We start from the raw sequence: 25,960 nt of genomic DNA, 5'->3' as shown, positions 1-25,960 counted from the left end.
CCTATTTCTATGACAGATTAATGCCATTTGCCAGCATTTAATGTTAGCCAAGATTGGCAATGCACAGATGGAAAGCTTCATGCAAACGTGAAACAAGGGTACAGCTCTCTGGAGCCCAGCATGCAATTGGAAGCCCTCAAGAATGGCAATAATTATTTTTATATTCCTGTCAGAGTGCCTTGTGAATTTACAGGTTGTCGGAAAAAGAGCTGCAGGAATCTGGATGGGATTCACAAACTCATTTGTTTTCTGGTCCAGGTGAGACCATTTATTAGAATGTTGAGCTGGGAAAGGGGCAGGGGGGGGGGCAGATACTTTCATCGTCTGAAGACCCCCTTTGCAGAAATCTACAGTTTCTCATAAGTATCATTTGATTGGCAGTGTCTTCTATTACCAGAAGTTATTCTGGGGTGAGAAGCAGGAATTTAAAAAAAAAGGTATTTATGATGGTTCAGATTCTAGGCTTCTTCTCTTAATACCATGATTAACTAGATTATTTTTTTCTACAACTCTCTCTTCCAAATATTCAGTTTCAGAATGACAATCCATTATGGACAGAACAATGTACCTTTCCCAGCCTGGCTTCTTTCCTCCACAGGGGACCAATTGCATACACACACACACACACACACACACACACACACACACACACACACCTCCACTACTCCCTTCTTTTTCTCTCTGGCCAGCATTGCATCTGCACACTGAAATTCTACCAGAGATAAGATCCATTGAGCCTTGGAGGAGACAGAACCAGGCTGTGCTGGAATGATCTCCCTCATTCATTCCATTTAATTCTCACTTCTCACACTAAGGCTACAACCACATCAACACAACATGGCCAGTGAATCCCACAAGAGCAGTGTGGGCTGCCTGTCTCCATGCAAACCCTGCTTAATGACAGTAAGAAGGCTGCTGACACACAGGCTGACAGAGACGTCAGACTCACTCCCTTCTTTTTTTCTTTTCCAGCCATCCCACGACCTTGCTGCTCAGGTTAATCCCCTTACTTGATTAACACCTGCACTACCATTTAAGAGCTTCCTGCTCTCTGTTCTGGTTGACTCTCACCAAAATCCACTTGATTACACTGTTGTTATTTGGTTTCTCTTTTGTGTCTTTTTTTTTTTTTTTTTTTTTTTTTTTCTGACTAAAAAAGTGGGAAATGTCCTCCTCACTGATCATAAGAGCTGAGACCTGACAGTTAGAACTGAACTTACAAGCACTTCCCGTGAACTACAAAATCTCTATCCAGGTATGTCTTCATTCAGTCCTCTTCTTCTTTCTCGTTAATGTTATTAACTTAATCTCATGCATACGAGTAATTAGCCTGTACCTATATCTGTGTATCACAGCTATGCCATATATCTGTGGAGTTCAGAAAAAGGTCCCAGACAGTTGTGAGCTGCCATGGATATGCTGGGAATTGAACTTGGGTCCTCTGAAAGAGCAGCTAGTACTCTTAACCTCAGAATCATCTCTTCAGCCCCTCAACTAGTCCCCTTGAAGGGAAATAGTCCCACAACCACACAGGTATGGTGCTCACATCCCTGATGTAAAATGATGTGGTATTTGTGAATAACCCGTATCCTTTTGTGCTCTAAATTTCTGATAATGCCCGACTTGAGGGAAATGCTATTAAATTATTATGCTGTCTTGTTTAAGGAGTTTTCAGTCTAGATTTAATTTTTTTTTCTGAATATTCTCCACCCACAGTCGGCTGAATCTTTGATCATGGGAGCCATGGATACTGAGGGCTGACTGTACTATTTTTATTACCTACAGAAAAGTGCTGAAGGCTAATCACAGGTCTAGAATCAAAACCTCTGGTATCCCATCTCTCTGCTGCTGATGGTGATTGTTCCCACTGTGGCTATCTGGTACCACACAAGCAACTGTCCCTAACTCCAATCTCACAGCTGATCTAAGTCAGCCCACAAGGAAAGTAGGAGTGTGGTCAGTCTCACCACCCTAGGCTCCCCTTCCCTCAACTAACCCTCTGCTTTTTGCAGGCTTAGCTCAGCAGGCCCCTTGCCACATGGTTCCCTGTATCTAGCCAACACTTCATTTCAGAATAATGCATGCCGCCTTCATGTCTAGTTTTCTTACGAGCATCCTTGCCACATCAAGCCAGGAGCTCATTTTCCCCAACATCGCCTCCACAAACGTCATCCATGTCATCTACCCTAAAGCCTGCTTCACACTCTTTTCATCCTGGCGTCTGACATGTGTCTGAGAACATCCCAGGAGACTCACAGTCCCCACCACAGAATCTCCATGTGGGCCTTTCACAGTTGTTCCTTTGAAGCCCTCAGATCGCCCAGTGAACACTTGTCTCTCCTTAGTAACTCTGCGTGAACGCTATTTCCTTCCATCTTTGACATGTGCTTTTCAAGCCAACCGAGATCTGGGTCAAGGGACAAGGTTCACTAATTGGCTTCAGCATGGCTCTTGTTTCATCATGACAGGTGTCAAACTCCCCATTTTATCAGGCTAGAGCCATTCCATCATGGTAGTATCCCCATCCTAGATCCTTTGGTGCTGGTAACTTGCCCCCACCCCAAGCTTAGCTGAACTTTTAAAGTTAAGTTGGCTTTTCCAGCTGTCTCACTCTCCAGGCCTGCACATCTGGAACCATTCACAACGTGGTGGTTGAAATTTCCACTCATTCAAATGGAATGCTGGGGATGGAGGCCCTCGGCATCCCTCAAGTCCAGGCAAGTCACTCTACTGTAAGAAATGCATGTGTCAACAAACATCCTAGAGAGGGCTCAGCAGAGTAGAGCCCTGAACTCAGGACAATGGAGAATGGAGAAGTTCAGCTCTGAGTGTGGTGGCCCTGACAGAAGGCTTGAGCTAAATGTTGTCCCTTCAAAATTTACCTCATAAGAACAGGAATTTGCAGCTGGAAAGGTGGCTCAGCCCTTCAGAGCACCCATTCTTCCAGAGGATCAAAATGTGGTCCCCATAACCTATGTCAAGCAGCTCACAAGTACCACTTCAAGAAGAAATATGAGTTAGTTCCTGTTTACCCCTGGATGGAATAAGCCTCTAGAGCCTCATAAGGTAGGAGTGATATTCTGGTACTGGGTAGTCATGAAATTAACAAATATCTGTAGTAATTGAACCAGAAGGATTGGAATAAGGACTAGTAACGATGGCTCCCACTTACAGTGTATGAGGCACAATTATAAATACTCTGCCTGTTCTACAGTATTTATATGACACCAAAAACATGACAAGGTTGTAGGAGAAAGCCAAGAGGAAAGGGCATGCTCCTAGGGTGCCAACAGCCTTAGTCTGACCATGACTGATGAGTTTCCCAGTCAACACGACTAACTCAGGAAATCTTTAGGAAACCAGAGTAGCTGGTTGGTCAGCTTAGGCTGGTCACATCAACTTGGGCCAAGAATTTCCCTGGTCCAACTAGGAAAAGTGATAATGTCTTTGAATTCTAGTTTCCCCATTAATAAAACAGGCTTTCCAGCAGCACCTCCCTCCTAAGAGTGTGATGGGAGATCAGAGGTAGAAATCCTTGACACATCCCAGGCCCATATCAGGAGATCAAAAAATGTCAGAAATCATTCACCCCAGGAAACTTGCATTCTCCAAAATCATAGAAAGCGGTACAATGGAGATTATGGTCCAGACCTGGACAATTCTAAAGCATATTTGAAGTCCCTAAGCATTCACTACATGTCTACCCAGATGGTGGCTGCAACTGTGGGAAGACAGAAGAGAAGCCACAAAGCAAAGAGTTCAATAACCTGGGCTAGTCACAGACGGATCAGGAGTTTGAGGCCAGCCTCAATTTTATGATGAGTTTAAGGAGGCTTGGGCCCCATGGCACTCTCTCAAACAACAACATAAGTTATGTCAGCTTTCAGCCATAAAAAGGCACCATAGAATTTATAAAACAATTTTTTTCAGACACTACGCAAGTTTTTAGAAAAAGCTCAGGACATGGGTTCCCTGAGACAGGAGATAAAAATAATAATAATAATAATATGAATCCAGGAGCACCCAGCACCCTGTCTAGAGAGGGGGTCCAGTGTCGCTGCAGGGAGGAATGAGTAGACAGGTCAATCTAGGTGCTTGCTCAGGGAAACAATGGCTCAGATACCACCCAGCCAGATTAGAATGATCTCCTAAGACAACACTGGGTACAGTCCCTCAGAGCAGATCTTTCCCTACTGAGCCCAAATTAGCTCTGCTGAAATATTGGCAAACTTCTCCTTTAATACTAAGTATTTCCGGCTGTGGGTCACAGGGTCACTGCTGCAATGCCCTAGAGCTCTGTTGCCAGAGCATTAAAGCAGTTACAGACAAGATGTCAACAGATAGCCATAGTGTGTCCCAATAAAACTTTATTTCCCAATACAAGCAGCTGGACTGTGGGGCATAGTGCAGCAACCTCTGGTTTAGATAAACACTATTCTAGACTTACCCTAACTGTGTTGAAAAGCAGGCTCACCGGGATCAAACTGGTTCCAAGGAACTCGCTACATCCCAGACCAACAAAGTTCAACCAGTAACTAGAGAGATGCAAAACCCCAGCATGCTCCAATAGAGGTCTCACGACATCCAAGTCCAGAGCTGTCAGATCTGCCAGGAAGCAGGAAAACACCACCCACAGTGAGAGACAAGGCAGTCAAAGGGAGCAGACCCAGAAGGGCCACAGGCAATAGAGTGGGCACACAGACGCCAAAGCAAGAGAATGATGCTATGCTCCACACAGAGAAAGGAGAGCATGATGGGGATAGGGTGGGAAGTGGGAAAGGTCACATATGCAAAGAAAACGAAAATCAACTGGGTAAGCTCAGAGTCAGCAGAGAAAAGGGGTTCGTGAATTTAAAATCACATCAGTGGAGCTAGCAAGATGGCTTAGGAGGTAAAGGCCTTGCTGCCAAGTCCAGTGGCCTGAGTTTGATCCCCCAGGACCCACACGATAAAAGTAAAGAACTGACTCTCCTGCAAGTTGTCTTCTGGATTATACACACACACACACACACACACACACACATTTTTTTTTTTTTTTTTTGCACTTACTGCTTTGACTATGAAGTAATTTACTTAGAGGCCTCGTTGGGTGAAATAGTGCGCGAGCCTACCTTCAAATTCCTGACCTGTTTTCCCTCAATGATGGACTGGAATAGCCTGGACTTAAAAGATGGAATAAACCCTTTCTTTCCCTAAATTGCTTTTGGTTATGATGTTTTATGAAAGTACTAGAAATTAAACTAGGACACCACAAAAATGAATTTTATAACATCAAGCTGTAATCCTTAGGGGAAAAAAAAATAAGCTTTTTGGGGTGGGTTTTGTTTTGTTTGTTTTAAGGCAGAGCCTGGTATGGTGGTGTTTGCCTTTAATCCCAGCACTCAGGAGGCAGAGGCAGGTGGATCTCTCTGAGTTCAAAGCCAGTCTGGTCTACAGAGAGTTCCAGGATATCCAAGGCTACACAGAGAAACCCTGTCTTGAGAAACTTTAAAAAAATAAAAAAAGTCTCATCAACAAGCAGCTACAGAAACAGCTCAGTGGTTCAGAGAACCAGAGTTCAAGTCCCAGCACCTAAGTCTAGCCTCCCATAACCACTTATAAGTCCAGCTCCCTGGGGATCTGACAGTCTCTTCTGGTCTCCATGAAAACCACACACACACACACACACACACACACACACACACACAAATAACACAATTTCTACAGATTATTTTTATTTTACATATATGGGTGGTTTTCATGCATATATGTCTGTACACCATGGCATCCCCAGTACCCACAGAATTCATAAAATGGTGTTGGATCTTCTGTAGCTGGAATTACAGACAGTTGTGAGCTGCCATTTGGGTACTGGGAAACAAACCTGGTCCTCTGCAACAAGTGCTCTTAATTCTTGAACCATCTCTCCAACCACAGTAATAAATCATTTCTAAAGGAGGAGCAGCAACTGAGCACGGTGACTATGTCTGAAATCCCACTTCTTGGGACACTGAGGCAGGAGGATCACCATCAATGTGACGTCAGGTCAGCCAAGTCTACAAGTTCAGGCCAGATATGAGCTATGTAATAAAAATCCTCCCTCAAAAACTAACACGGGCTGGTAAGATGTCTCAGTGTGTACAAGCACTTGCTGTATCAGCCCACAAAATGAAATGGCGTTCAAGATATCTGGAATTCACATATGTGCATCTACAAACCCAGCACTCCTACAATGAGATGAAAACAGGAGAATTAGCTGGAAACTCAAGAGGGGCACGGAGCCCAGAAAAGCTGACTTCTGACCTTTACAGGTACTCTAGTGACATACACATGAGTATATGTGCATGTACACACACATGTGTGTGCACGCACGCACGTGCACACACACACACACACACACACAGTGTTACTTCAGAGTTCTACAACTGAGATACACTCAAATCTGAGGTGTGACTTCTCCCCCTTGAATAGTTAAACAAACAAACAAACAAAATAACCTCTAATAAGTCTAAGTTTTGACAAGGATATGGAGTGAGTGGAACATTGCTGATAAGGATACACATAGTGGCAGAGACTAGCAAAACAGATTAGCAGCTTGTCTGCTTATTTGTTGTTTAGTTTTTCTTGAGACATTCTCACATAGTCCAGGCTAGCCTTAAACTCCATATCCTGCCCCCACTTCCCAAATGCTGAGATTCTATGCATACAACATCACACTGATTTACTGACAACTTACCATATGACCCAGAATTCCCAGGAAATAAATAATAAGAAATAAAGCATCTCTCTAGATAGCCTCATGTGTCAATGCTCATGGCCACTTCAGTCACAAAAGCCTATCATTGAAAACCATTTATATGTCTCTCAGTGGGTAAATACATATTATGGTACATTCACACAATGGATTCACAAAACAAATAAAGAATTGCAACAAATGAACTACACATACAGCAACATGGATGAATACTAAGAAGTATCTAGGGGAAAAAAATCAAGCCCAAAAGCTTGATGGGGAGAAATAACAATTAAGATCAGGGCAAAATTTAATAAAACAGAAACAAATAGGCTGGGCAATGGTGGTGCACACCTTTTTTTTTTAATAATTTATTTACCTTTATTTTATGTGCAATGGTGTGGAAGTGTCAGATCCCTTAGAACCAGAGACACAGACAGTTGTGAACTGCCATATGGATGCTGGGAATGGAACCTGGGTCCTCTGGAAGAGCAGTCAGTACTCTCAACCACTGAGCCATCCCTCCAGCCCCTAGTGGTGCACACCTTTAATCCTGGTATTCAGGAGGCAGAGGCTGATGGATCTCTGTGAGTTTGAGGCCAGTCTGGTCTACAAAGCATTTGCACGCATGTGATATACGTGTATATGCTTAGATGTATTTATATGGGTGTGTAGGTGCACTTGTGTGCTTGTGAATGCAGAGGCCTGAAGTTGATATTCTTCAAATCAATCTCCACCTCTGTGGGTATCCACTCACACATACATACATCCATAACATACATATAATTTTAAAAAACAAAATAAAATAGACTGAAATCAGCAATAAGATCAAAGAAGAAAGCAGGAGACTCCCCTAGGGAAAAATATTCCAACTTCTATATTTAACCCATCTCTTAAAGTATTTATTTTGGTTTACATTTTCTAGTATGCATAATATGCTCATACATTAACATATGTATATAATTTATAAGTGAGTATTCAGACACTGAGATCTGTACTTTTTCCCCCTGCTGATAGAGACCCATTTAAAGTCCTTGGAGACTTTCAGACTCCCCAAGGGAAGCCTTTGGTGTGGTAGAAGCAGAAGCCGGATGGTAACAGTTACTGAGGTGTGACTAACAGGCCCATTCCTTCAAGATAGAGAGGAGAGGCGGAGCTTCAGGCTAGGAAAAGGCAAAGGAAGGTGATTGGTTTTAAGGTGGGTCATTTTAGTAAATGTTGAAAGAGTCAGAAACAAGAGTTGAGAGAGAAGAAATAATGTTTTTGCAGCAAGAGATGGTCTGAGAGTCCCTAAGACTCTGTGTGTGTGTGTGTTTATAAATGTATGTGTAGGTGCATTTGTGTGCTGTACATGTATAGGTGCATTTATGTGCTTGTACATGTGGAGGCTCAAAGTTGGCACCAAGTGTCTTCCTCTACATCTGACTCACATGCCTATACACATATACATGTAATTAAAAAAAATAAATTATATCAAAATCAACAATGCCTCTGCCTCCTTTGCATTGAAGTTACAAGTGGGCCACATATCTGCAAAGTGCAGCTTTCTTAGGTTCTGACCACTGGCTCCCCGTCCTGGCAACTGCTTCCAAATTACCACACAGACTTAGTATTATTTATAAATGCATGGCCAATAGCTCAGGCTTGTTACTAGTTAACTCTTACACTTACATTAATCCATAATTCTTATCTATGTTCAGCCACGTGGCTTGGTAGCATTTGTCAGTAGGACATTCTCACCTTGCTTCTCTGCCTTTGCTGGTGACTGATTCCACCCTTCCTCTTCTCAGAATTCTCCTACTCTGGTTTTTGTGCTCAATCTCTTTCTGCCCAGCTATCGGCCAGTCAGCTTTTCATTGGCCAATGAGAGTAACACATATTCACAGTGTACAAAAAGATTATTCCACAGCACACACCTACTCAGCCTTCTCATGGGCTCTAATCTCAATCATTGGCCCTCGAATGTAAGCAGCAAATGGTTTAACCACTGAGCCATATCCCTTGCCCCAAGACCAGGTTTTGCTTTGTAGCCCAAGTTGATCTAAAATTCGCAATCCTCTTGCCTGAACTTTCAGAGTGTTGGGATGACAGGTATGTGCCATCACACCTGAGTGATGGTCTCATTTTTCAATGCCAACATCATGAAAGTGTGGAAGGTGAGAAAGTGTTGGATCACCTGGGACACTGCTTCAGGGGGTCTTGCTTGATCAAACCATGTTAGTTTGAAAGGAATCCACAGCTTTTATTTTCTGTGGAAACAAAAACAGAAATCCTTTCCCCCAGTAACCTGTCCTTGAACTTAAATTTCGGAGTCAAAGCATTTTTAAAATATATAAATTGGATTAATTCAGCAGCATTTATTTTAACAGTTGTTGCTATTTCCTCAGAAGTCAAACAATACAAAGATAACAGAACAGCATATAGTATCCATATAGTATCCAGACTCTTTTGTGCTTTCCATCTTTACGTGGCTTTTTTATTACACTATTTCTTCTACTTCTGTTTTTCCATTTTTTGAGACAGGGTTTCTCTGGGTAACTTTTATCTGTCCTGGAATTAACACTGTATACCAGGTTCACTTTGAAATCACAGAGATCTGCTTGCCTCTGCCTCCCAAGTGCCACCACACTCAGCTACTCTTTTTCTTTTTATTATTCTTTTTAAAATAATTTTATCCTGTTTCTCTTTCAAGCCTACGTATATCTTAGAACACACTGTAAACCTTTAGAGGTTTTTCTTAATCTGAATCTTTCTTTACTGTAAATCTTTATCTTTTATCTGCTAAGCAAGATTGGTCAAATGAACATCATAGCTGTATTAGCCACCGTTTATCAAGGATGGCGGCGGATACTTTCACCACCAGAACTGAGAACTGTGCTCACTGCCTTGGTCTACGCTGCCATCCAGCAACATGTTGCCGGCTTGGAGATGCTGCGGTCACTGCCATTGCCAGCTCTCATACACACCATTCAGTTGTTAGCACCTCTCTTTAAGAGCCTTGCTCTTTTTTGCCACTTATGCTGAAACAGGAAACCTCTCTTAAAGGAGCCACGCAAGTCTTTGCTTGTCTCTAGCAAAGCAGAGTCCTACCCAGAAAAATGCTGTTACCAAGAAGCCTTGCTTGTCTCTGTCCTTTTGTTTCTAAAACCCCTTTTCAAGCTTTGGTTAAATTTTAAGTGGAAGTTCTTATTAGCCACGTTGCGGCGCCATTTTGTTATGAACATGTTTTCCTGCTTGCCTGGTGCCAGTGCCTCGTCAGCCCCAAATAACACAGAGACGCTGTATTAGATATAAAGCTGTTGGTCTGTTACTAGCATTTCTTATTGGCTAGCTCTGTCTTAAATATTAACCCATTTCTGTAAGGAGTAGGTTTTTCCACCCACCACTGGTCTTACCCCACCGCCGTGCCAGCCCCCAACTAACACAGAGACTCTGTATTTGATATAATGCTGTTGGCCAATTGCTTGTTTCTTATTGGCTAGCTCTATCTTAACTATTAACCCATTTCTATGTATTTCCATGTGTTCTTACCCGAGAGTGGGGACTGGTGGTTCTATTCTCTCCCTTCTCTCCAGGCTGACCCCTCCTTGCTACTTCCTCTTTCCTCCTCCTCTTCTAGTCCTGCCTATCTAGCGTTCCTATTGGCCAACAGTGCTTTATTCATTAACCAGTATGAGAAACATATTTACAGAATGAGATCTCCCATCATCTCCTCTTTTCTGTCTAAAAATAAAAAGAAGTGTTTTAACCTTAACAAAGCAAAATATATCACACAACATTTATCAAATAAGAATCACAGTTAACAATATTTAGTCCATTAGCATTTAGCAAGATTTGAAGAAAATATTCCATCATCTATTCTATCTTTGTGAGTCTAAAGTCCTATATGTAACTTGTCTTTAAGCTTAACTAAGGAAAACTATAACCATAACTATCTGTCTTCAACTTCTTCAAAGACCACAGAAGGATAGTATATAAACTCTAGAAATGACAGAGACATCTTGCCTTGTCAGCCACCTGAAGTTTTTCTGTAATCTTCCATCTTCAGCCCATAGGCCATAGTGTGTCTGGCAGACTCTTCAGCAAAGCAGGAAACTTTAAACTGTCTTCTTGTATTGGCAGTTTGTCAGTCACTTTTCTCTGTGTATTGCACACTGTCTGACAGACTCTTCCATGAAGCAGGAACTCTGTAGCAATGTCCATCTTGAATCAGCAGTCACTTTTCTGTGGGTCCTGCATGTCCAGTTTATACAGCATAAAGTCAAACAGTCCAGACAAGAGCAGTATCTTGTCCAAATGGCTAGTCTTGCCATATTGGAAGTAAACTCCATAATGAGTTTCTTCAATGTCCATCTACTTTTCTAACACAGGTGGTGTTGCCAGGAGCAATTATGTCTCACTGTCAAGAAAAACCCTAAACCATTTTAAATGCCATATTCTGTAGGTCTTTGAAAGATTTGAAGAATTCCTATGTATCTCAAATACATCTCTGTGTATCTTGAAAAACCTAACTAACTTAACTCTAAGCTTTGACTATCATAGGTAATTATCTATAATCTGTACTACATTATACATTACATTTCTAACTGAGCTATATAAACACAATACCTAAACAAGAGGAGAAATATACATACCACAAAATTGACCTTAAATAGTATCAATAAATGAAAATCCATTCCAAAACAAAGTATTCGTATCTATACCATAATCCCCTTTTTAACCTTTAAAAAGAGATTTGTTGTGGTCATTAACCATTTATAACTAACCCCATTCAAATGAAAACAACCATTTATAAACAATATTTGGGAATTTGGGCGTCATTCTTTCCAAACTGCTTCCTGCTGGTAGGGGGCGCTGTCACTGGGGATCCTAAGAAGACTCAGATATCTTGGCTGTAGTCTGCAAGGCTGCTTTGTTCAGCTGTTTTGAATGTAGGATCACCTGGTACTCTGTTTTAGGGAGTCTGGCTTGCTCAAACCACATTAGTCTGGGAGAAATCCACAGCTTTTCATTTTCTGTGGAAACAAAAATAGAAATCCTTTTCCCCAGTAACTTGTCCTTAGACTTAAATTTTGGAGTCAAAGCATTTTTAAAATATATAAATTGAATTAATCCAGCAGCATTTGTTTTAACAGTTGTTGTTTCCTCAGCAGTCAAACAATACAAAGACAATATAATACCGTACAGTGTCCAGGTTCTTTCCATTTGTGGCTTTTTTATTGTTTTGTTTCTTTTCTATTTTTTGAGACAGGGTTTGTCTGTGTAACTCTTATCTGTCTTGGAATTTACTCTGCATACCAGGTTAACTTTGAAATCACAGAGATCTGCTTTCCTGTCTCCCAAGTGCTGGGATTAAAGGCATGTGCCACCATACCCAGTTCCTCGATGTATTTTTAAAACCATTTTATTCCTTTTCTCTCCCAAACCTACATATATTTTAGAACATACTGTAAACCTTTAGAGGGTTTCTTAATGTGAATCTGTCTTTACTGTAAATCTTTATCTTTTTCTGGCGACAAATCTTTACTGGTAAACAACAACATTGCTAAAATGAAAGCCATACTTTATCAAAGATGGCAGCGGGTATACTGCCAGCAGTGAGAGCTGTGCTCACCGCCTTGGTCTATGCTGCATCCAACAGCATGCTGCCGGCTTGGAGATGTGGTCACTGACATTGCCAGCTCTCATACACACCAATAAATTGTTAGCAGTGCTTCTTAAAAGCTGGGCAGTTTTTTGCCGCTTATGCTGAGTCAGGAAACTTCCCTTAAAGGAGCCGTGCAATTATCTGCTTGTCTCTCGCAATGCAGAGTCCAACTGAGAAAAATGCTGCTACCAAGAAACCTTGCTTGTCTCTGTTCTTTTGTTTCTAAAAACCTTATTTTTTAAGCTTTTGTTAAATTTTAAGCAGAAGTTCTTGTTAGCTACATGGGCGCCATATGTAAGGAGTAAGGTTTTTCCAACCACCACTGGTCTTGCCCTGCCACTGCGCCAGCCCCAAATAAGCACAGAGTATGTATTAGATATAAAGCTGTTGGCCAGTTACTTGTTTCTTATTGGCTAGCTCTGTCTTAAGTATTAACCCATTTCTATGTATTTCCACGTGGTCTTACCGGAGAGCGGGCTCCAGCTGTTCTGTCCTCTCCCTTTTCTCTCCAGGCTGACCCCTCCTTACTACTTCCTCTTTCCTCCTCCTCTCCTAGTCCCGCCTATCTAGCTTTCCTATTGGCCAACAGTGTTTTATTCATTAACCAGTATGAGAAACATATTTACAGTATGACATCTCCCATCACATTTCTATTAATCTAAGTATTTCCACATGGTCATATCTTACCAAAGAGAGGGTCCATCATTCTACTCTCTCCATCCTCCTGTTGAATCCCTCCCTACTACTTCCCGAATCCTCCTTGTCCCCTAGTCCTGCCTATCTTGCTTTCCTATTTGCCAACAGTGCTTTATTCATTAACCAATAAGAGAAACATATTTACAGAATGACATCTCCCATCAAGAAAGTATGATAGGATACACACAGTCTTTGGAACCTGTCTGGCAAATAGCATTTTGAATGATTTGACTCTTCCACATTAAGGAGAAGTAGCTAAGCCTCTATCATTTATTTGTTGTCTTTGTGGCATCAAGACTTAACCTCACAGTGGCATCCCTGACCTGATTCTCAGATGCTCAGCAACAGTTATCACTGAAGAAAATGGTCCCTAATGCAGCCTCCAACATCAAAAACCAAGCAAGACGAAGGTGGTGAGAATGAAGCAGAAACTCAAAAAATAGTATCAGGCTCCTTGGTAATTCAACATAGACTAAGACTTCCATATCGTCTCTGAAGCTAATTTTGGCTCCAGTGGTCAGCACTAACCTGGGTGTGGTGGCTGTGTGGGTGGGACCACCAGGGAGTAAGGAAGTAAGACTGGTGAATCAGGTTGAGGCCTGACTCACCCAGGACCTTGAGAACAGGGACTCTGGGGCTGGTGGCCTCATCTCTGAGCAGCACCCAGGCCTTCAGGGACATCATTAGTGGTTGTGAATGCTTGCCCAGCACTCTTCACAGGATGGCTGCCAGGCCTGCCCACGCTGGTTGGGTAATTATGTCCAACACCCTCCTGCAGATTCAGGGAGCTAACAGTGGACTTCCGGACTTAATCTCTCTGAACAAGGCAACAGCAGGGCCTTCGAGATGGACTTCCTCCACAACAATTCGCCCCTTTCCCTCTTTGCTACTTTGTGCAGGAGAAGTCGGCAGGGTTGAGAGGAGGGTCAGCTGTAGACCACCTTCTCACTCAGTCCCTACTGTAAACCTGCCTTCTTCCAGGGAAATTCAGACAGTCTCTCTGCTTCCCCCCTAACTGGCAGCAACTCTACCTGTGGTTCAGAGGCTTTCAACTCCACCCAGCCCCTCAGAGGGCACAGGAACCATTTGGCTCACGCTGCAACATCTCCGCCAAACGGCTGCTTCAACAATGGAATGCCACCCAAAGAGTGCGGACCCAGCTTTGAGAGCTCTGTGAAAGCAGAGAAAGACACATGTCCATCTCTGCTCATGTCACTGAGAGCACAGAATACAGGCCAGAAGCTCCTAGAATATTTTTCCAGTAGAGATGAAATTAAATGACCCATATGCTAAGAACTGCCTTGAGTTCTGAGGAATACCATTGCATCTAATTTCCCCATCAACCTCATAAGTTAGCTATAAGTACTCTTATGTGAAATGATGAGATATTTCAAGGTTGACTACACTAACCATGCTTTAGGCCTTCTATGCCTCTAGTTTCTTCACCTATTCAATGAAGCTAAAAGAAGGCTTGAAGTTGTACATTATCTAGCAGCTTAATGAGTCAAATATGGAAAGAACTAGGAAGAACATAAATTTTAACTATGTCAATCATTATCATCATTTCCAGTTAAAGACAAAAAAAAAAAAAAAAAAAAAAACAGGCTGGGGATTAGGCTAAATGGACAAGCATGTACTTAACATTCTGTAAAACCCTGGGTTCAATTCCCAATACAACAAAATTAATTAACCAATTAAGATAAGGAAATCAAGGCTAGCCTTGTCTGTGGTGGCACCACTGATAAGCAATGTCACAGAACTTAGACCCACAACTATTTCTAGCTCCAAAGGCTTGTTCTTGACCCTCAAATGCATCTTCTTCAACACCCCAGGGAATATTTTATTTGAAAAGAAGAAAGCTGAAAAACATAGCCAAGCTGGAGGAAAATAGGACTGTCCTAAGGCATTGTGTGCACCTCTCCCACCCCGAAATCAGCCAAGCAAACATCAGATCTACAGTTGGTTTTCAATATTTAATCAACAAAACCCCTTCCATGTTGATCCCGTTTCAGCCATGGTCTCTCGTGATTCAAATCCTCTGCAGACTTGGCCAGTGTAGCAATTCAACCCTCATCCCCCAAACTGCCCTTAGCTCCTGGGCCTGCATGAAATAAAGCTGTCTTCAGGTCACTTGTCCACTTCCCTCAAGCGCCTCCTACATGCCAGACACTGTGTTACCATACTCTGGGTGGTCCGGCACAAACCACGTGAGAATATCAGCAGTGCTGCCCCTGGCATACCAGTCAGGGCCCCTGCAGCCCGGAGCAGAAGCCTGGTCCTCCAGTTCATCAGAACAGAAAGAAGTCTCTGGCACTGTGTGATCTGGGCCAGGTTTCCCCAACTCTGCATATTCATCACGCAGCTGGGCTCTAGCTTGTCTTCAAATGGAAGAGGTAATGGGGAATCTCTGCACAGATTAAATTATTCATGTCCATCGAACCACATAAACGGCATTCAATCTCTATCCCTGCACAGTCTCTGCTCAGATCAAAATATTCGATCGAGCTCCAAACAGGAAATGCAGACATAAAATGGGTGACTTAATATATCGAGGCGAAGCCCTGGGCCAGCAAGGTGGCTTGTTCCCTTTTCCGCATCTAATCTACTCACAGAGAGCCCCCCCCTCTGTGTCTCTGTCTCTCTCTCTCTGTCTCTGTGTGTGTGTGTGTGTGTGTGTTTTGTTTTTGGTTTTGTTTTCTTTTTACATCACAAGTATCACCAAAAATATACAGTGAAAACCCCAATGATTCCTCGGAGAATTCACCGCCCTCCCGCATCTTCTTTGATTGCCCGCCTCCTCTCCACATCCTTTGAACTTCTAAAAAGACACTTTGAAGGCATGACAGAGAGCAGTTTTTCATTCATGCTCCTCTTTGATGATCTTGCTATTCATCGGAACTGTGGAGTCCACAGGATGTCTGTGGGGAGAGCTGCAAGTCAATCTTGACAAGGAAAGGCCAAGAGAGAGACAGAGTCTCTTGGGTCAATGGAATGGAAAGGCTAAAGGGGAATGGAGAAAGACCTGAGGGATGCAGGTAGAATTTCTGGTCGTTCCTGCATGTCTCATCTTCATAGTGGCAATTCACAAGACAGGCTGAGGCGGCAGAGCCCTGGGTTGGGGGGGGGCAGTGCACAGCTTGCAGAGGCTTTGATCTCTCTCTCTCTCTCTCTCTCTCTCTCTCTCTCTCACACACACACACACACACACACACACTGACCTCCAACCCCAGAGCTCTTTGTCCATCCTCAGGTTTCTGCCATAACCCACCTCCTACTTGGGGAAAAGCATTAGGGGTTTGGATGTTTCCACCTTTCTCTAAGTTCCTCAGTGAATGATTCATTCAGTTCTGTGCTGACACAATCCTTAGGAGGGGCAGGGAACTGAGTGTGCGGAGGGAGGGAGAGAAGGGAAAGAGGCAGGCACTGAATAAATTATTGGAAACAAAGGCTTTTAAAGATGACTCTCAGGAAGCCAAGGCCCTCAAAGCAGTACCATTGGTTCCCTGGCCTAGGGTCCCCCTAGCCTAGGATTCGGGGTGCGGTGGGAGCCAACTGAGCACTGCAAATCCAGAGGGAAAATGTATCACTTTGTCTGAGATGCTGTGGGTCTGGTGGTGCTGAAACAAGGCTATGATCATTGGAGATGGAGAGAAGCACCTTCATCCAATCACAAATATTAACCACAGCAGACTCTACTACACTAGACATTCGTTTTATTTTTTTATGTCAGCAGAGAGGTAAAAGAACTCATCTGCTCACAAACATTTGTCCTAAGCCCTGGGAGGGCTATAGTGAGTAAAAGAGATGTTTGGCAAGCATTGAGGTCAAATGTAAACAGTCCTGCTTGCTATGTGTAACTATAAGCTTTGATGTGTAACTATAAGCTTGAAGGATATTATGAAAACATATAATGCAATCACAACAAGCATTTGCATATGGACAGCAAGTTACATACAGATAAAAGGGGGGGACATTCAAGCTCAGATCTGAAGTGGGGAAGAAGCTAAAAGGGACAGTAGGAATAGCATGATCTGTATTGAGGGAGATGGGAGAGACTGTATTGTATGCCAAAGAAACAGCACAGAAATCAGTACAGTTCAAGGTGATACAGGGTGGTGGGGGTCAGTGTAAGCAGAGAGCCTGTTAGACACAAAGACTCAACCAATGTGTACTGAGCCCCCCCCCCCTTCCCATAACCAGATACAATTCTGAGAACACAGCCGTGAACTTGGCACACAGAGCCCCTGGCCTCCTGGAGTTTATGCTCTAGATGTTAACCTACTTGGGAACCAGATATCGGCAGAGCCACCAATAGCTCAAACTACAAAGGTGCAGTGAAGGCATGGAAGGTCCACTGCATTGAAACATCCATAGCATACACCTCCAAACCCAAAGAGAAGAACACCTGCCACCCCTTATCTTCCCTGATGTATGCTACTTAGATAGCATCCATGGGAATGCAGCAGATGTTACCTGAGTCAGACTTCAGGGCCTGGAATCCTGCCTCACCAGGGCAACATCTGGAAGTGTCTGGTGGTTCCTCAATAAGCCAGTGGACGCTCTGAAGATCATCCTAGCTCTGAAGGTCAGTTTGGGGCATGGGGATTTTAAGTCAAACAATTTGTCTCTCTTCTCCCAGCCTTGCTACTCACCTGTTGGGCCAAGGACATAACCTTTCCACTCCCCAGCTCCTTTGGCCTATACAATATGGAGACTAGAACTTCATTCCAGAGAAGCTGTCAGGATGAAAAGGTGAGGCATATGGAATGCCTGGTGTGGTGAGGGCACCCAGGGAATGCTAAATTAGCATCCACTACTGTGGCTGATACAGTCTATCCTGACTGGAGGCGCCTGCTTTAATGTCATTTTCATAAATCACACAATTACAAGTCGGACAATTGAGAACCATTCGCAACCCTGTCCCCTTTATTCATCCATTCCAGGGAAGCCAAGGCATAGCTCAGCATCCACCCGGCATAACCCCAGCACTTCAAAGTCATGAATGCTCATTTCTGAGAAGAGTGTAGCAACCACAGGAAGCATGCTGCAGCAGGGAACAAGTGGCTGTATGAGTCCCACAGGACTCGCTCGGAAATATCTTCCATTCAGAAAGACTTTGTGATTTTTCCATTGCAAATATTTAATGTCCAATTGGGTTCTCTCTTCCGCCTCTGCCAGTGGAGTGCTCAAAATAATTTCAATATTAGCCTACTCCAGGGAAAATTAGGAAAATAAATCTGAAACTTTTCCTCCCCGCCCCCCCCCCCATCTCCTACTCTCTCCCTGCCCATATCATATACCAATGCCCAAATTCAATGGCATGAAATCAAGCATTTGGAAAAGTCACTTGTAAAAAGAGATGACATGGATCACAGGTTGGCCCCACTAGTTTCAGGTCAGGGTTCAAGGCTACTCCAAGAGTCTTTACGCTTCCATTTCTTGCTCCTTAAGATGAGAAGATGAAACTAGACAGTGGTGGCGCACACCTTAAATCCCAGCACTGGGGAGGCAGAGGCAGGTGGCTCTCCACGAGATCAAGAAGAGCCTAACATGAGCATCAGGAAATCAAGAAGAGACACACCCTCAGAGTTGGGATGCTCAGGCTTTGCATCTTCCTTGGAAGGCCAAGATGGAAGGAAAGATGTGTATAAATTGAATCCACCAAAGACCAAACCGAACTGCATTTAAATAACATGTTCTCCTTTTGAATCTGTTTGTTTGTTTAGGGGGGGCGGGCTGTGCAGGCCAGAGAACAACTTGCAGAAATTTGTTCTCTCCTACTTTGTCAGTTCCTGAGATCAAACTTGGGTCTTCTGACTGGGTGGCAAGCACCTGTTTAACCATCTCACCAGCCCTTTAACTGCTTCCCTTAGTTCTTGAGGATGCCAATCCCCAAGTCAGAGTTGACAAGAGATCACAAGCCTAGACTTTAGTAGTACATTCAAGAAACACTCTAAAATTTGTTCTCCTCCTCCCCCTGACCCCTTATGTCCGGAGCAATGGAAAGTCCCAGGACTCCTGGAGCTTTCAGTCTAGGAAGAAGATTAAACCACAATGTCACAAATAGTGATTCCGTGAAGGAAACAGAGTGGGTGGGTGGTAAGATAACAAATGGCTGGAGATATGCCTCAGAGGGGTGTGTGTGTGTGTGTGTGTGTGTGTGTGTACGTGCATCTGTATGTGTACTTGTGTGTCCCTTTCTTTCATGTACACAGGTTCTTTACCATAGAGTGAAAATCGGACCTAGGGAAGGCAGGATGACTAAGAGCCTTCCCACCTAAGCAGTCTCTACTCTCCCTAACCCCATGTGCAAGCTGGCATGATACAGACTCCGTGTACACTCCTAAAGATGCCCCCAAATGCATTACCAAAAGCCACCACAGACTAAAAACAATCATGGCAGCAATCATGTTTTATGAACACACACTTCATACCAGATCTGGGATGAGGGCCTCCTCCATGCCCTCTCCATAATCTCTGCAACCATGGTGGTGAGGATGCTGTTAGCACATGTACATTTTACTAACCGGGGAACTCAGAGCTCAGAGAGGGCTATCCCAGTTCTGCCTGGCCCATAGCAGGTGGGACAAACACTACACTGGTCAGGAGCATCTTCTCCCATCACACACAGCTTCCCTGCTGCTCTTGTGGGGACATGAAGCTTTCCCTCATTTACACTGGATGCTAGCTAGGTTTGTCATCTGAAGAAATGAGTACATTCAGATGACCCACCTGCACTGGCCCAATGACTGCTAAACTTAAGAAGACTTTTGTTTGACCTGAAACTATTTTTTTAATGATTTATTTATTTGTACTTTATGTGCATTGGCGTTTCTACAGACAGTTGTGAGCTGCCATATGGTTGCTGGGAACTGAACCTGGGTCCTTTGGAAGAACAGTCAATGTTCTTAAACACTGAGCCATCTCTTCATCACTGGCATAAGATGATCTTTACACAAGGATTTGTTGCTGGTATTTGAAAATTAGAAGAACTTACAAGAGGATATGGCCCCATGAAAGAGCACTTGCACAGCTTAAGCAAGACTCTGGGTTCAATCCTAGCAATAGACAGAGAGGGAGAGAGAGAATAATCACAATTTAACATATAATTCTAAACACCTGATTTCTCTTTTTAAAAGTATAACAGGAACCAGTGAGATGGCTTAGTGGGTAAAGATGCTTGCTGCCAAGTCTGATGGCCTGAATTCAATCCCATGGCCCCACATGGTGGAAGGAGAAAACTGAACCCACAAGCTGTTCTCTGACTTCCACTCATGCATGCCTCATGCCCCTGAAATAAATAAATATAACAAAAGTTAAACATCATAAATTACTGGGCTGAGAACATAGCTCAGTTGGTAGAATGCTTGCCTAGCATGCACAAAATTAAGAATAGTGGTAGACTCTTCTAATCCTTGCACTTACGACAGAAGTCCCAGTTCAAGTCATCCTCAGCTACATAGCTAGTTCAAGGCCAACATGTGCTATATGAACCACGTCTCACAAAAAAAAAAGGGGGGACAGAGATTATCACTAGCTGTGGTGATGACCTATGCCTATATTCCCTGCCACTCAAGGAAGCTAAGGAAGGCAAAACTCATGAGCCCAAGAGTTAAAAGTCAACCTGGACAACAAAGCAAGACCTGGTCTCAAAACATACATATAGGGCTGGGAGGTGGTGGCTCACACCTTTAATCCCAGCACTCGGGAGGCAGAGGCTATCAGATCTCTGTGAGTTTGAGGCCAACCTGGTCTACAGAGCTAGTTCCAGGACAAAGCAATACAGAGAAACCCTGTTTCAAAAAAACAAAATAAAACCATACATATATATGGGAGGGGTAAGAAGTCAGGAGAAGAGAATGGGGAGGGAAGGGGAGAAGAGGGAAGGAGGGAGGGAAGGGGAAGAGAGGGGAGGGAAGAAGAGAAGAGTGGAGGGGAGGAGAGGAGAGGGGAGGAGAGGAGAGAGAAGGAGAGGGGAGGAGAAGGGAGGGGATGGGAGGAGAGGAGAGGAGAGGAGAGGGGAGGAAGAGATTTGAGAGATGGATCAAGAGATGAAGGACTTGCCACCAAGCCTGAGAAGTTCAAGCTTCAGATCTACATGGTGGCAGGAATGTTGTGTGCACATGACTGTGATATGTGCACGTTTAATGTGCACACTAATGCACACATTGTCTTAGTTACTGTCCTATTGCAATGAAAAGACACCATGACCAAGGCAACTCTTATAAAAGAAGACATTTCATTGGGGGTTTGCTTACACATTCAGAGGGTTGGTCTTTGGTCATCATGGCAGGGAACAGACAGGCATAGTACTAGGGCAGTAGCTGAGAGCTTTATATCCTGACCCACACACAGCCAGCAGAGAGAAAGACTGGACTTTTGAAACCTCAAAGCCCAGCCCCAGTGATACGCCTCCTCCAACAAGTACACGCCTCCTACTCCTTCCCAAACAGTTCCACTAACTGTGGACCATCTGTGGAGGCCATTCTCTTTCAGCCACCATACACATACAATGAATAAATAAATGAAACTTAAAAAAAAAAAAGAAAAAAAACAGACATGCAGATCCTCTGGTGCCATTGGGCCCATAGCATCAGATAGCCACAGTGTTTTGATCTGAGACTCTGCCTCAGAAGAGAAGGACAACCCTTCTGACCTCCACATGCATATCATGGTGTGTACACATCATACACACATGAAAATAAATACTCCAAAAACTAAATCTCACCATATTGACTTTATTGCCTGCTTGTCTGTCCATCCCTGGGACACACCCTCTGTGAGGTCAGGAACTGGGAGTCCACCCTTAGCTTACAGAAGATGAAGCTAATCAACTACACTGGCTTTGAAGGTCATTGAAATAGCCAGCTTAACCGATCTATCTCACTTCCATCCGCCCTCGGTCCCAAGCCCCAGACCTTCGATAACTCCTGGGGGACAGGCAGCTCCAGTGACAAAAAAAAAAAAAGAGCGTTTCTAGTAAAACTTTTCTTCTGTCACTGGAAGAGGAAGTTTCCTGTGTCACTGTTTCCCCATCTTATGCTGGTATCAAAGGCTTGACCAGGGAGTTTCTGAGTGAAGACCAGGGACCCTGGGCCTAGCTATCCACCACCTGCTAAAACAGTAGTTGGCCTCACTGCCAAGAGAGACACAGCACACCCTTTATTAAACTGAAACAGAACCCTCACTGGGCACCCCACCCAGCCTGCAGCTCAGGGCCAGCTTTAGAGTCTCATTGGGGTGGGACAAGAACAGTGGGCCTCACAGGCAGCAGGAGGAGATATTTCAGGCTCAAGATTGTTTGGATTCTGGATTCGATTGTGGGGTTTGTTTTGTTTCCCCTCCATAACTAGAGGTTGAACCTACAGCTTCATGCATGCTAAGGAGATTTTTTCCAATGTCCCAGCCCTTCCTAAGAAACAGCATCTCCTATTGATATCTAGGATGAAAATGACAATTATACGGGCTGATAAATTAGAAAAAAAAATGTGACTTTCTAGTCAGAAAATGCAGTATGGGCCCCCAGCTCCTTTCCTCCACCAGGGCCCCCAGCTCCTTTCCTCCACCAGCCAGCTGAGGCATTTTAACTTCTGAGAGCCACCACACCCTCCTGCATGGAGGGTGTTGATAGACAAAGGATATTGCCCAAAACCCTCAGTGGATACCTGACACCACAGATAGCTCCAATCCCATATACATACTATGGCTTCCCCCAGCTCCACACCTGTGATACTGTTTTGTTTATAAACTGGGCAAAATAACAGAGAAACAATAATAGCAAAAGTAGGACTATAATAATCCCTACAAGTAACTAAAAGCATAATTTGCTTGTTTCTAGAATGTTCCACCTATTACTTTTCTTTATGTTGTTGTTGTTTGTTTTTCGAGACAGGGTTTCTCTGTATTGCTTTAGAGCCTGTCCTGGAACTCGCTCTGTAGACCAAACTGGTCTGGAACTCACAGAGATCCACCTGCCTCTGCCTCCCCAGTGCTGGGATTAAAAGTGTGCACCACCACCCAGCCCACCTATTACTTTTGAACTAAAACTCACAGTTTTAGTACTGGAGTACTGGAGAACAAACCCCTGTTTAGAGGGGACATAGTACTTTCTAACTCGAACCATTGAGCACACCATAAATGATACTCATTGCACAAAATCTGCTTCTAACTTTAGGCATGACGTGTGTGGCACTGTAATGGAAAGTGGGGAGAGCACTCCTACAGAATGAGGGAGGAGCAGGAACAGACTCTCCCAGGGACTGCAGACCCACTGAACAGCCAGCACACAGACACTCCCTGAGATATTAAGCACACTTAGTGGAAGGTTATCAAGCTTGGTGGGGCAAGGTGTACCCAGAGGAGGGTCAGATACATCTTTTGCTCATCTATCACATCAGGGTCCCAGATTTTCCAAAGTCAAATTATTTATATGGTGATGGTGTTTCCCCCTGGGTCCAGCCAACATAATCATATTTGTTCATTTTTGTGTCTGCAACCCAGAACTCAACACCAGACTCCCATCATTTTTTTTTCCTAGATTAATTCATTTTACATTATTTTGTGTATGAGTGTTTTGGTCACATGTATGTCAGTGAACCATGTATATGTCTGGTACCTGTGGAGGTCAGAAGAGAATGTTGGATTCCCTAGAATTGAAATTAGATGGTTATGAGCCACTATATAGGTGCTAGGAATTGAACCTAGGTCGTTTTCAGGAATATATATGCTCTTAACCACTGAGCCATCTCTTCATCCCCCAAATCCCATCTTTGTTTTGTTTCATTTTGTTCTGTTTTAGAATGGCCACAAACACCCTATATATAGCCTAGGCTGGCCTGGAACTCATGGCAGTCCTCCTGCCTCAGTCTCTTGAGGGCTGGGAATATAGTCACTAACTACCACCTGATGTCTTAATTAGGTTTCTACTGCTGTGATGAAACATCAAAAACATAAATCAAGTTGGGGAGGAAAGGGCTTATTTGACTTATTCATATCACTGTTCATCATCAAAGGAAGTCAGGACAGGAACTCAAGCAGAACAGGAACCTGGAGGCAGGAGCTGATGCAGAGGAGAGGTGCTTCTTACTGGCTTGCTCCCTATGGCTTACTCAGTCTGCTTTCTTATAGATCCCAGGACCACCAGCCCAGGGATGGCACCACCCACAATGGGTTGGGCCCTCACTCATCAATCACTAATTAAGAAAATGCCCTACAGCTGGATCCTGATCCTACGGCGACATTTTCTTAATTGAGGCTCCCTTCTCTCAGATGACTTCAGCTTATGTCAAGTTGACATAAACATATGCCACACACTGGCTTCCCCAATATTTCTGCTGAAGGAACCACTAGCCATATTCATTGTGCCAAAGAAAATGCATACTCCCTGACCCTGTACAGGAAACTCAGGGGATCAGCTTCTTCCAGTGTCCTGGATCCTTCTTATACTCTACAACCAGGCCCACAGCATGGGCCTTGTTTGTTGTGTGCACCTAGCAACAAAGTGCCCAACAAACGCTTATGACCTTGCAATACACTGGTGAATGAAAAAGGACATGCTGAAGCCAGAGAGCAGATCAGCCAACAGCCTCTCATCCCTCAAAGACACATGTCCATTAAGAGGGGAGTTTCTGGTGGGAAAATTTGAGACTAATCTTCACAATTATAAATTCAAGCTTTTAACCCATTTAGAAAAAGTGACATAGAGAATTGTAGCCAACTTATGTGTTCTTGTGACTTATACAAATTTGAACTTTGCCTTCCAGAGAGGCAGTCCTTGGAAGGGACTTTGGGCTGATCAGGCCTCTGAGGATGGCCCTATGTGGCCCCAGTCAAATGTCCCCAATGCTATTTGCAATCTTTCACCTAACTAACAAGGAAAGGGAGGCCTACACTTCCAAAGCCACTGCCCAGGAACAAGCTCACTGAGTTACTGTGCTCCAGGAAAGCTCTGAGCATACACCATCTAAACTCGGGGTTCCTATTCACTGTGCAAAACGGCAGGCACAGGACAGGAACCTGGATATGTGGCCTTTGTGGAGCAGGGAAATTGTGTGGTGATTATCTTATTTGTACATATAAAACATGTCTGAAGATCAGAGGGTGGAGCTGGCCACTAGCTAACCATTGAGGCCAGGCAATGGTAGTACAGGCCTTTAATCCTAGCACTAGGGAGGTGGAGACAGGAAGTGAAATGGCTGGGCGGAAAAGTAATATAGGTGGGTGGGGGGGGAACAGGAACTTGCTCTCTTTGCAGCCTGGAAATTGGTAAGAATAGGGGTGGCTGTGGCTTGCTCCTTCATCTCTGTGATCTCTCAGCTTTTGCTGACTCCCGGCTTTTATTAAGGCTTATTGGAACTGGTGTTACAAAATTGGGTCCTAAACACAGCTACACTTTGAGAGACTTAACAAAAGAATCATTATGGATAAGAGCCAGAGCCATAGGGTAGAAGCCTCTCTGCACTCACACCTGCAGGTTGTTAGTAAGGATGACATGGAAAACCACTTTATTTAACACCCAGATTGAAGAAGGCATGAGTGGAGAGACTCAGGAGACTTAGGGTGGGAGGAGACTCCATTAAGGAGCAAAGCTGGCTGTGTGGAGAGTCACCTCACTGTAGGGAGTTGTCATTCTGTTCTAGAAAACTCTTTTCTTATGCATGTTTTTGTTTGCCATTTGACAATTTGGTCTGTATCTTCTCAGCATCTTTCTCTGTCCCTGCTTTCCTGTGGTTCCACACAGGCCTCCCACACCTTCTGGCTTCCAAGAGCCCCAGAGAGTATCTGCCTGTAGGAAGCCAAACCTGGAGGGAATTGACACAATGACTAGATGACATAAGCCTTCTGACACGCTGCCAACTCCGCCTATTGAACATGCAACTGAAAAGCCAGCGTTTCATTCAAAGTAG

At 43.8% G+C, this 25,960-nt stretch overlaps 1 long non-coding RNA gene across 1 annotated transcript in view; it reads right to left on the bottom strand.

Annotated features, from left to right (window-relative positions):
• Positions 1-316: 316 nt before the first annotated feature.
• The window catches only part of LOC127234134 (uncharacterized), a 38,782-nt gene continuing 13,138 nt past the window's right edge, over positions 317-25,960 (bottom strand). Inside the window, exons 2-3 of the long non-coding RNA XR_007835553.1 lie at positions 4,448-4,605; positions 317-405 (exon numbers count right to left, since the gene is read on the bottom strand). This is a non-coding gene — a long non-coding RNA (uncharacterized LOC127234134). The remainder of the gene's footprint in view (positions 406-4,447; positions 4,606-25,960) is intronic.

This window comes from Phodopus roborovskii, unplaced genomic scaffold, assembly GCF_943737965.1.
Source record: "Phodopus roborovskii unplaced genomic scaffold, PHOROB, whole genome shotgun sequence".
NCBI classification, from domain to species: domain Eukaryota; kingdom Metazoa; phylum Chordata; class Mammalia; order Rodentia; family Cricetidae; genus Phodopus; species Phodopus roborovskii.
The sequence above is the reverse complement of the archived record's forward strand: the minus strand, read 5'-3'. Positions and strand labels throughout refer to the sequence as shown.